Below are 13,856 nucleotides of genomic sequence, written 5' to 3' on the forward strand. Positions count from 1 at the left end.
CAGAAACCCTACAGGCCAGAAGAGAGGGGAACTAATATTCAACATTCTTCAAGAAAATAATTTTCAACCCAGAATTTCATATCCAGCCAAACTAAGCTTCATAAGTGAAGGAGAAATAAAATCATTTACAAACAAGCAAATGCTGAGGGATTTGTCAGCAACAGGCCTGCCTTACAAGAGTTCCTGAAGGAAGTATTAAATATGAAAAGGAAAAACCGGTACCAGCCACTGCAAAAACATACCAAAATGTAAAGACCATTGACACTATGAAGAAACTGCATCAACTAACGGGCAAAATAACCAGCTACTATCATAATGACAGGATCAAATTCATGCATAACAATATTAACCTTAAATGTAAATGGGCTAAATGACCCAATTAAAAGAAACAGACTGCAAATTGGATAAAAAGTCAGGACCCATCGGTGTGCTGTATTCATGAGACGCATCTCATTTGCAAAGACACACATAGGCTCAAAAGAAAGGGATGGAGGAATATTTATCAAGCAAATGGAAAGCAAAAATAAAAAGTAGGGGTTGCAATCCTAGTCTCTGATAAAACAGACTTTAAACCAACAAAGATTGAAAAGAATAAGAAGAACATTACATAATGGCAAAGGGATCAATGCAACAAGAAGTGCTGACTATCCTAAATATATGTGCACCCAATACAGGATGACCCAGATTCATAAAGCAAGTACTTAGAGACCTACAAAGAGTCTTAGACTCCCACACAATAATAGTGGAAGACTTTAACACCCCACTGTCAATATTAGACAGATCAACAAGACAGAAAATTAACAAGGATATTCAGGACTTGAACTCACCTCTGGACCAAGTGGACCTAAGAGGTATCTTCAGAGCTCTTCACCCTAAAACAGCAGCATACACATTCTTCTCAGCACCACACTGTACTTATTCTAAAACTGACCACCTACTTGAAAGTAAAACACTCCTCAGCAAATGCAAAAGAATGGAAATCATAACAAACAGTCTCTCAGACCACAGTGCAATCAAATTAGAAATCAAGATTAAGAATCTCACTGAAAACCACACAACTACATGGAAACTGAATAACCTGCTGCTGAATGACTACTGGGTAAATAATGACATTAAGGCAAAAATAAACAAGTTCTTCAAAACCAATGAGAACAAAGAGACAATGTAACAGAGTCTCTGGGACACAGTTACAACAGTGTTAAGAGGAAAATTTATAGCAATAATGCCCACATAAGAAAGTGGGAAAGATCTAAAATCGACACCCTAACATCACAATTTAAAAAAACTAGAGAAACTTTTTTTTGGTTGGTAGGCTATTAATTATGGCCTCAATTTCAGAGCCTGCTATTGGTCTATTCAGGGATTCAATTTCTTCCTGGTTTAGTCTTGGGAGAGTGTAAGTATCCAGGAAATTATCTATTTCTACCAGGTTTTCTAGTTTATTTGCAGAGAGGTGTTTATAGTATTCTCTGATGGTAGTTTGTATTTCTGTGGGGTCAGTGGTGATATCCCCTTTACCATTTTTATTACGTCTATTTGATTCTTCTCTCCTTTCTTCTTTATTAGTCTTGCTAGCGGTCTATTAATTTTGTTGACCTTTTCAAAAAAACCAGCTCCTGGATTCATTGATTTTTTGGAGGGATTTTGTGTCTCTATCTCCTTCAGTTCTGCTCTGATCACAATGGTTGAACTAGTTTACAGTCTCACCAACAGTGTAAAAGTGTTCCTATTTATCCACATCCTCTCCAGCACCTGTTGTTGCCTGATTTTTTAATGATTGCCATTCTAACTGGTGTGAGATGGTATCTCATTGTGGTTTTAATTTGCATTTCTCTGCTGGTGAGTGATCATGATAATTTTTTCATGTGTCTGTTGGCTGTATGAATGTCTTCTTTTGAGAAGTGTCTGTTTATATCCTTTGCCCACTTTTCGATGGGGTTGTTTGTTTTTCTCTTGTAAATTTGTTTGAGTTGTTTGTGGGTTCCGGATAATAGCCCTTTGCCAGATGAGTAGATTGCAAAAATTTTCTCCCATTCTGTAGGTTGCCTGTTCACTCTGATGGTAGTTTCTTTTGCTGTGCAGAAGCTCTTCAGTTTAATTAGATCCCATTTGTCAATTCTGGCTTTTGTTGTCATTGCTTTTGGTGTTTTAGACATGAAGTCCTTGCCCATGCCTATGTCCTGAATGGCATTACCTAGGTTTTCTTCTGGGTTTTTATGGTTTTAGGTCTAACATTTAAGTCTTTAATCCATCTTGAATTAGTTTTCGTATAAGGAGTAAGGAAAGGATCCAGTTCCAGCTTTCTACTTATGGCTAGCCAATTTTCCCAGCACCATTTATTAAATAGGGAATCGTTTCCTCATTTCTTGTTTTTCTCAGGTTTGTCAAAGATCAGATGGCGGTAGATGTGTGATATTATTTCTAAGCACTCTGTTCTGTTCCATTGGTCTATATCTCTGTTTTGGTACCAGTACCATGCTGCTTTGGTTACTGTAGCCTTGTAGTATAGTTTGAAGTCAGGTAGCATGACGCCTCCAGCTTTGTTCTTTTGGCTTAGGATTCTCTTGGCTATTCGGGCTCTTTTTTGGTTCCACATGAACTTTAAAGCAGTTTTTCCAATTCTGTGAAGAAAGTCATTGGTAGCTTAATGGGGATGGCATTGAATCTATAAATTATCTTGGGCAGTATGGCCATTTTCACAATATTGATTCTTCCTATCCATGAGCATGGTATGTTCTTCCATTTGTTTTATGTCTCCTTTATTTCACTGAGCAGTGGTTTGTAGTTCTCCTTGAAGAGGTCCTTCACATCCCCTTTGTAAGTTGGATTCCTAGGTATTTTATTCTCTTTGAAGCTATTGTGAATGAGAGTTCATTCATGATTTGGCTCTCGTTTGTCTGTTACTGGTATAAGAATACTTTTGTGATTTTTGCACATTGATTTTGTATCCTGAGACTTTGTTGAAGTTAAGCAATCAGCTGAAGGAGATTTTGACTGAGACAATGGGTTTTCTAAATATAAAATCATGTCATCTGCAAACAGGGACAATTTGACTTCTTTTCCTAACTGAATACTCTTGATTTCTTTCTCTTACCTGATTGCCATAGCCAGAACTTCCAACACTATGTGAATAGGAGTGGTGAGAGAGGGCATTCCTGTCTTGTGCCAGTTTACAAAGGGAATGCTTCCAGCTTTTGCCCATTCAGTTTGATAATGGCTGTGGGTTTGTCATAAATAGCTCTTATTATTTTGAGATACGGTCCTTCAATAGAGAATTTATTGAGAATTTTTATCATGAAGGACTGTTGAATTTTGTCAAAGGCTTTTTCTGCATCTATTGAGATGATCACGTGGTTTTTGTCTTTGGATCTGTTTATATGCTGGATTATGTTTATTGATTTGCATATGTTGAATCAGCCTTGCATCCCAGGGATGAAGCCCACTTGATCATGGTGGATACGCTTTTTGAAATGCTGCTGGATTGGGTTTGCCAGTATTTTATTGAGGATTTTTGCATCGATGTTCATCAGGGATATTGGTCTAAAATTCTCTTTTTTTGTTGAGTCTCTGCCAGGCTTTGGTATCAGGATGATGTTGGCCTCATAAAATGAGTTAGGGAGGATTCTCTCTTTTTCTATTGATTGGAATAGTTTCAGAAGAAATGGTACCAGCTCCTCCTTGTACCTCTGGTAGAATTCGCCTGTGAATCCGTCTGGTCCTGGACTTTTTTTGGTGGAAAACAGTGTGGCGATTCCTCAAGGATCTAGAACTAGAAATACCATTTGACCTGGCCATCCCATTACTGGGTATATACCCAAAGGATTATAAGTAATGCTGCTATAAAGACACATGCACATTATGTTTATTGCAGCACTTATTCACAATAGCAAAGACTTGGAATCAACCCAGATGTCCATCAGTGACACATTGGATTAAGAAAATGTGGCACATATACACCATGGAATACTATGCAACCATAAAAAGGGACGAGTTCGTGTCCTTTGTAGGGACATGTATACAGCTGGAAACCATCATTCTCAGCAAACTATCACAAGAACAGAAAACCAAAAACTGCATGTTCTCACTCATAGGTGGGAACTGAACAATGAGATCACTTGGACACAGGAAAGGGAACATCACACACCGGGGCCTATTGTGGGGAGAAGGGAGGGGGGAGGGATAGCATTAGGAGACATACCTAATGTAAATGATGAGTTAATGGGTGCAGTCCACCAACATGGAACATGTATATATGTAACAAACCTGCATATTGTGCACATGTACCCTAGAACTTAAAGTATAATAATAAAAAAAAGAACTAGGGAAGCAAAAGTAAACAAATTCAAAAGCTAGCAGAAGACAAGGAATAACTAAGATCAGAGCAGAACTGAAGGAGATAGAAACACAAAAAACTCTTCAAAAAAATTAATAAACCCAGGAGGTGTTTTTTTTAAAAAAAAAAAAGATTAACAAAATACACAGAATGCCAGCCTGACCATTAAAGAAGAAAAGAAAGAAGAATCAAATAGACACAATAAAAAATGATAAAGGGGATATCACCACTGATCCTGCAGAAATACAAACTACTATCAGAGAATACTATAAACATCTCTATACAAATAAACTAGAAAATGTAGAAGAAATGGATAAATTCCTGGACACATACACCCTCTCAAGACTAAACCAGGAAGAAGTTGAATCCCTGAATAGACCAATAACAAGTTCTGAAATTGAGGCAGTAATTAACGGCCTACCAACCAAAAAAAGCCCAGGACGAGTTGGATTCACAGGTAAATTCTACCAGAGGTACAAAGAATAGCTGGTACCATTCCTTCCAAAACTATTCCAAACAATAGAAAATGAAGGAATCCCCCCTCACTCATTTTATGAGGCTAGCATCATCCTGCTACCAAAGCCTGGTGGAGACACAACAAAAAAAAGAGAATTTTAGGCCAATATCCCTGATGAACATCGATGCAAAAATCCTCAATAAAATATGGCAAACTGAATCCAGCAGCATATCAAAAAGCTTATCCACCACGATCAAGTCAGCTTCATCCCTGGGATGTAAGGCTGGTTCAACATATGCAAATCAATAAACATAATCCATCACATAAACAGAAGCAATGACAAAAACTGCATGATTATCTCAATAGATGCAGAAAAGGCCTTCGATAAAATTCAACAGACCTTCATGCTAAAAACTCTCAATAAACTAAGTATTGATGGAACGTATCTCAAAATAGTAAGAGCTATTTATGACAAACCCACAGACAATATCACACTGAATGGGCAAAAATTGGAAGCATTCCCTTTTAAAACTGGCACAACACAACGATGCCCTCTCTCACCACTCCTATTCAACCATAGTATTGGAAGTTCTGACTAAGGCAATCAGGTAAGAGAAAGAAAGAAAGTGTATTCAGTTAGAAAGAGAGAAAGTCAAATCTATTTGCAGATGATGTGATTGTATATTTAAAAAACCCCATCGTCTCAGCCCAAAATCTCCTTCAGTTGATTAGCAACTTCAGCAAAGTCTCAGGATACAAAATTAATGTGTAAAAATCACAGCACTCCTACACACCAATAATAGACAAACAGAGAGCCAAATCGTGAGTGAACTCTCATTCACAATTACTACAAAGAGAATAAAATACCTAGGAATCCAACTTACAAGGGATGTGAAGGATCTCTTCAAGGAGATCTATAAACCACTGCTTAATGAAGTAAAAGAGGACACAAACAAATGGAAGAACATTCCATGCTCATGGATAGGAAGAATCAGTATTGTGAAAATGGCCATACTGCCCAAGGTAATTTATAGATTCAATGCTATCCCCATTAAGCTACCACTGACTTTCTTCACAGAACTGGAAAAAACTACTTTAAACTTCATATGGAACCAAAAAAGAGCCCACATTGCCAAGACAATCCTAAGCCAAAAGAACAAAGCTGGAGGCATCACGCTACCTGACTTCAAACTATACTACAAGGCTATCGTAACCAAAACAAACTGGTACCAAAACAGAGATATTGACCAATGGAACAGAACAGAGGCCTCAGAAATAACACCACACATCCACAACCATCTGATCTTTGACAAACCTGACAAAAGAAGCAATGGGAAAAGGATTTCCTATTTAATAAATGGTGTTGGGAAAACTGCCTAGCCATATGCAGAAAACTGAAACTGGACCCCTTCCTTACACCTTATACAAAAATTAACTCAAGAAGGATTAAAGATTTAAACATAACACCTAAAACCATAAAAACTCTAGAAGAAAATCTAGAAAATACCATTCAGGACATAGGTTTGGGCAAACACTTCATGACTAAAACACCAAAAGCAATGGCAACAAAAGCCAAAATTGACAAATGAGATCTAACTAAACTAAAGAGCTTCTGCACAGCAAAAGAAACTATCATTAGAGTGAACAGGCATCTTACAGAATGGGAGAAAAATTTTGCAATCTATCCATCTGACAAAGGGCTAATATCCAGAATCTACAAAGAAGTTAAACAAATTTAAAAGAAAAAAAAAAAAACCCATCAAAAAGTGGGCTAAGGATATGAATGACACTTTTGAAAAGAAGATATTTATGTGACCAACAAAAACATATGAAAAAAGCTCATTATCACTGGTCATTAGAGAAATGCAAATCAAAACTACAATGAGATACCATTTCACACCAGTTAGAATGGCAATCATTAAAAAGTCAGGAAAAAACAGATGCTAGAGAGGATATGGAGGAATAGGAATCCTTTCATACTATTGGTGGGGGTGTAAATTAGTTCAACCATTGTGGAAGACATTGTGGTGATTCCTCAAGAATCTAGAACTAGAAGTACCATTTGACCCAGCAATCCCATTACTGGGTATATACCCAAAGGATTTTAAATCATTCTGCTATAAGGACACATACATGCACATGTATGTTTGCTGCAGCACTATTCACAATAGCAAAGACTTGGAATCAACCCAACTGTCCATCAATGATAGACTGTATAAAGAAAATGTAGCACATATACACCATGGAATACTATGCAGCCATAAAAAAGAATGAGTTCATGTCCTTTGCAGGGACATGAATGAAGCTGGAAACCATCATTTTCAGCAAACTAACACAGGAACAGAAAACCAAACACTACACATTCTCATTCATAAGTGGGAGTGAACAATGAGAACATATGGGCACAGGGAGGGGAACATCACACTCTGGGGCCTGTCACGGGGTGTGGGAAAAGGGGAGGGATAGCACTAGGAGAAATACCTAATGTAGATGATGGGTTGATGGGTGCAGCAAACCGCCATTGCACCTGTATACCTATGTAACAAACCTGCACTTTCTGTACGTGTATCCCAGAACTTAAAGTATAATAAAAAAAAAAAAAAGTGAGATCTTATTTCTGTGTTCTAATTCTATTTCACTTCACTATGTGTATATCCTTATGCTACTACCAACATTGTGTTGATTACTGCTACTCTGTAGTAAGTTTGGAAATTGAGAAATGTGAGTACTTCAACTTCGTTCATATTTTTCCAGATCAGTTTGTCTATCTGAGACCTTTGAGTTTTCAAATGAATTTTAAGTTCAGCTTATTGGTTTCTGCCAAAAGAAAGTTGTCCAATCTGTTCCTCCTTCTTGGCAACTGTATCATATATCAGATTTTCATATACACATGAAATGTTAAGTTATAGCTCACTTGTAAATTTAAGAGAAGATGGAAATACTTGCAAGGATAATAGTTTGTTCAGGTTTGATAATTTTACCTTAAGGTCTCCATTTCTATAAAAACTTTATGACAATGTTTAAGTATGAATGTGATTTGGATGACACAAAAAATTCAGGGTAAAATGAAGGACGATGATACCTGAAATTCCTGAGATAACATTGTCAAAAGAGTATTTCCAACTCATTTATTTCTTTATTCCAAAGTTTTTGTTAAGAAAAACTATGTGCAAAATCCCTCAGGGTGTGATATCTTTAAAAAGTTCTTGAACTAAATAAAAGAGATAACTCATGTTGGAACATCTAAGCCCTAACTCTACCACAGCAGGAGAAGATCTATTCTTGCATTTAGTAAGCATTTGAGTATATTCTGTGTGTCGTGATGGGGACACAAAGTGGTTCTCTCTGAGTTCGGAGTCTATTGTGGAGACAATTATGATTCAGAATGGTAAGTGCCAGAATAGCAGCAGGCATAGAGATCTTTAAAAACACCAAGGAGAGCACCTAATGAAGCCTGTCATTAATGGTTAAACTGCAGAAGGAAGAATAGTCAGAATTGCAAAGAAGTTAAAGAAAGGTGTTTCAGTTACAGGATTTTTTTTTTTAACTTTTAAGTTCAGGGATACAATGGTTTGTTACATAGGTGTCATGGGGGTTTGTTGTACACATAATTTCATCACCTGGATATTAACCCTAGTACTCATTAATTATTTTTCCTGATCCTCTCCCTCTTCCCACCCTCTACCCTCCAAAAGGCCTCAGTGTGTGTTGTTCACTTCTATGCATCCGTGTGTTCTCATCACTTAGCTCCTACTTCTAAGTGAGAATATGTGGTATCTGGTTTTCTGTTCCTGTGTTAGTTTGCTAAGGATAATGGCCTCCAGCTGCATCCATGTCCCTGCAAAGGACATGATCTCATTCTTCTCTATGGCTGCATAGTATTCTATGATGTATACATACCACAATTTCTTTATCTAATCTATCATTGATGGGCATTTGGGTTGATTCCAGTCTTTGCTATTGAGAATCAAAAGAAGATATACATGTGGCCAAAAATCATATGAATAAAACCTCACCATCACTGATCAATAGAGAAATGCAAATCAAAATCACAATGAGGTACCATCTAACACCAGTCAGAATGGCTATTATGAAAAAGTCAAAAGATAATAGATGCTACTGAGGTTGTGGAGAAAAAGGAATGCATATACACTGTTGGTGGGAATGTAATTGAGTTCGACCATTGTGGAAGACAGTGTGGTGATTCCTCAAAGACCTAAAGACAGAAATACCATTCGACCTAGCAATTCTACTACTAGGTATATACCCAAAGGAATATAAATCATTTTATTATAAAATCAGAAGAAAGTTTACATGCAAAGGTATGGAAATGAGAGCATGGAATATTCAGAGAAGAGAAAGTAGCTAGACCTAGAAGAGAGTGCGACATGTTCAACTTTATTATTATATAAGCATCTATTTTCCATTTAGAGTTTAGCATGGTTGAAGACAACTATTTTCACTGGAGATAATGCAACTGTAGAGCTGTTTAACTTGAAATGGGTATCTTAGACCCCTAATTACCAAAGAAATAAAGACATAGCAAAGTGGGACCCGAGGCTGATAGGACACACACTAAGCACATTTGCCCTCAGCTCCAAACTTTTTATGTATCACTAAATCGTTCCTTGGAATAATTTGAGAACCAGGAATTAAATAACAAAGCCCCAATTCGAGGGGATTTAGCTCTAAATCATACTGGAATTGTAGTAGCAAGATGGTAGAAAAAAAGAAGGAAACTATAAATGAATAGGGTCAAACAGAAAACAACAGACATGCATAAAAGAATGGATTTCAGAGGAGGTCAAATTTAGAGCCTCTGAACTGGATGGTAAACTTGAGTTCAACAATAGCAAGAATCTATAATACAGATTTTTGAGAAATGGCAATATTCAGGCAGGTAATTCTTATGGGTATCTAGAAGAATCTGAAGACAGCGATAAGTCCCAGCCTCCATGGAAAAGGAAGAAATAGTGGCAAGGAATATCTACACAGTGTCAGAGCCCTAACCTAGAGGAATGTAGTTTCATCAGAAAAACTGAAAAGAGAATAAAGAAATCAATCCAGAAATGTAGTCATATGAATTGGGAAGATACAATGGGGTTTCTTAAAGCCTTAATCTCAAGGATCACAGGGACCTGGGATAAACTCCTAACATTATGATCACCAGGCTTAGGATAGCAAAATGAATAAGAGTCCCTGCTTGTAGTTGACCATGGGGTTCTGAAAGTACCGACTGCCATCAGTGGTGGAGAGCTGACCCCAGAATTACTGTCAGTAAGTCTGCAGGACAACAATATCAGAGACTTCAAGGGCTAGGGAGGGCCGGGTGGTTAGCAAGGTAAAAACATATCAATTATATTCCAGAGAAAAAATTGGCTATTCAGATATTTATTCTACCTGAATAACTACATGATATAAAGTTAAAATGGGCATAGTTAAGCCCCATTTGTTTCTAAATATTTATGGCAAAAGTTAACCAATAGCCAGATGGTGCACTGAACTTTCACTGTTGGTCTAGACATTTTGGCACCATGCTAATGTAACCACTGAACACATGCTGCGGAACAGTAACTCTGCCATACATATGTGTCACTCCCAAATATTTTGCAAATGCCTCCCCCAAAGATGAAATACAGCCTATTTAGGAAGGAATAAAGTAGAATTATCCTCTACAAATGGAAATTCACTTTCAATTATCTTAACATGCCTTTGTTCTATAACATCATTTTTGATATAAATTCTTAACAAAATTAAAGTATCAGGATTTTTTCAGAAAGTACATGTATCACCCATCAAAGGTAATTCTTATGTAATCAGCATTGACGTTTTAGGAAGACATTTTACCCATTTAAAAATTGTGCGGCAAACACCATTTCTAACTCTCCAGCAAGATACAAAAATTTTAAAATGATAAAAACAACCCATTGGAAAAGTTCTTTTTGAATACTTCTTCCACAGGCTGCTGCTTATTGAGTGAGAAAAGGGAAGCATAGGAGTACAACTATGTTGACTTCTAGAGGAGACAATTCTGAGGGCTTTGAGCATTTACTAAGTTAGTTAGTTCATTGAAAATCAGGGAAACTATCTCTACCTTATCTTTGCAATAAAGACGCTTATTAATATTATAAAAATAGGAATCATGGAAAACATTTGGGAAATGAGATAGGAAGAAAGACTACTATCTGCTTTCTTTTAAAAGGGGTTTTGATGAGAACATAAATAGAGATTTAGAGAACTATTAAAACTTCAGCTACAAAGGAAATGAAAAACTTGAATTGTCTGTATTCTTGTCATCTCCACAGCTATCCATCTCATAATAGCCTTATTGCAACTAGACATGGGGTGATGAATGCAGAAACGTCAGACAAAAAGAAATGTGTAAAGATAAAAGGCTAGAGGGTGGGGGAAAAAACCCATACAACAAAGAAGTGACTGCATGTTGCTTTTGTTATCATTTTGTTTCCAAAAGCTGCCCAGGTGGCAGCTAAAAGCCAGAATTCCATAAAGATAGACGCAATCCACAAAAGGCCCCTGATGTTTCTGAAAAAAAATTATAATATATAAAAAGATGGACAAACCTACCACTAAAGATTTCTCTCTCTCTCTCTCTCTCTCTCTCTCTCTCTCTTTCTCTGCCTATCTGTCTCTCTCTTTCTCTCTCTCACTGTGTCTCATCTTTCTCTAAAGTTAAGGCTTAAACTCACATACTGAACATGTTTTATTTAAGGACCTCAAAGCATTTTACCCACAATTAATTATTCAACCATTTCCTATTATCAGTCAAAGATTGGAAGTCTTGAGAGTCAAGTTCAGCAGGAGCCTTTAAGTCCTATTATGCAGAAATAGAGGGTAAGTTACTTAATCGAGTGCCACAAGCATCAATAAGAGATCCATTGTTGCTTCCCTCTGTTTTAACCAGTCTCACTTACCAAAAATTGCTTATTGTAATCTGCCAGAGATAAGAAAACCACATCATACAATGTCTTTTCTTTATTGAGTCATTAATTGTACACTCCAGAGATGCATCATCTCTTTCTCTAAAGAATACAGTTTAATTAAACCAAGTTACATATAGAATTCCCTCACTGTTAAAAAAAAAAAAAAAAAAAGACCTCCTAAATACCATCATCAAGTTTTTTTTAAGTACTCTGATTCTTCCAAATTCCCATTCAGTCATGGTACAAATATTTAGATGGACTTTATTCTCTAACTTTACTCCTCTTTATTACACATAAAAATTAACTTGTATAATAAAAATGATAATATTCCATTATTTTCCCAAGTGGCACCATTGATACTCTAAAAGAGAAAACTTTCTTAGGAAAAATGTATTCACCTGTGATAACGTTAGAAAGTCTTTCTCAAGAGCCCAAGTATCATAGCTGAACTGCCATTCACCAGTAGGGGGATATATCTCTGCACAACAGAAAAAGAAGTTTGAGAGCACCTAGAGAACATACAGAACTGAAAGAGTGAGAAATGGAAAGGTAAAGAGAAGGAGGAAAAAACAGGCCAGTGATAACAGTGTGTGGATTATTAACTGTTACTCACTCCTATAAGCCTAACCCACAAAATAACTACACCAAAGTCAATTAAGTTGTCTGCTCTAGGACACAAATTAAGACACTTGACTCAGGTCCCCTCGTCTGAACAAAACCCTCAAGATATAGGAACCAGAAAGTATGTAGGGGATGGTGTAGGGAATAAGATAGAATAAAAATGAAAGTAAGCTGAGATTGTTGTCTTATTTTGACAGCAAAAGTCAGTACAACTAGGGGTCAGTACAATTAGTTAATGACAACAAGTAGATGAATAAAAATAAAATACATTCTTTCCAACCAAAGTGCCAACAAAAATAAATAAAATTTGAACAAAGGAAGTGTTATCTCCAATCAAAAGTGAGAAAGAAACAAAGAAGCACGGTATTAGTACAAAATAAAGTGTTAGTAATAAGTCTTGACTTACATTAATTACAACAAAAGAATTGATTTAAACTCAATATTTATGAGACATAAACTCTTACAATGAATTTTTCCCAAATAAATCAAACATTGTGTTGCACTAGAGGCACCAAAACAGTTAAAGGCACACACAAAAAAAACCTACAGAAAACAAAGGGATTAAAAATATATATTAAGCAATACATACCAGACATAATATAATTTAAGATGAAAAATCCCCTAAAGGATAAAGATGAAAATTTTACACTGGTCAAAAAATCCAACATACTAATAAAATATAATAATCATTAATATATAATCCCAATAATAAAATATCATAATATATAAAGCAAAAACAACAATAATTACTAGAAAAAATAACATTTAGTTTCAGTACAGATTGTAATGTATCCATCTAAAATGGTAAATAAAACAATGAAAAAAGAACATAGAAGACAGGAATAATAATCTCAATAAATTTGAACTAATGGGCATTTTGAAAAATGTATATCCAGGAAACAGAGAATATATATTATTTTTGACACAAGAATATATTTAACAAGCTGTCATAAATTAGGTTAAAAAGGCAGTCTTGAATAAATTTCAAAGAATTATTTATTTTTGAACACACATCATATTCTCTGATAACAACATAAGAAAATAAAAATGAAGAGTAATAATATCCCATATAACTGAAAATCAATAACCTTATGTCCAAAAATCAACGGGTTGAATAGTAAATAGCTCAAATTATGAAATACAGTTACAAGATTATGAAAGCACTGCATATCATAATTTGATAAACAAAGTGATGATATATGTAAAGTCTAATTTATAAATAGAAAAAAATTAACAGGAAATAAGGATTACTAAGAAAATTAAGCATTCAACTCAAAAAATAAAAAATAAGCAAGAGAATATTTTTAAAACTAAGAAAGAAGGCAGTAATAAAACAAACAAATCAATAAAATAGAAAAAAAGGAAGAGAAAGGATTAACAAAACTATGCTATTTTAAAAGACTAATATGGCAATTCATGGGAAACATTCATCAGGGAAAAATAAAAAATGAATAAATAAGCAAAATTCTGGAAGAAAGAGAAACATATCACTGTTCACAGAGCA

The sequence above is a fragment of the Papio anubis genome, chromosome 3 (assembly GCF_008728515.1).
Source record: "Papio anubis isolate 15944 chromosome 3, Panubis1.0, whole genome shotgun sequence".
In the NCBI taxonomy this organism is placed as follows: Eukaryota; Metazoa; Chordata; class Mammalia; order Primates; family Cercopithecidae; genus Papio; species Papio anubis.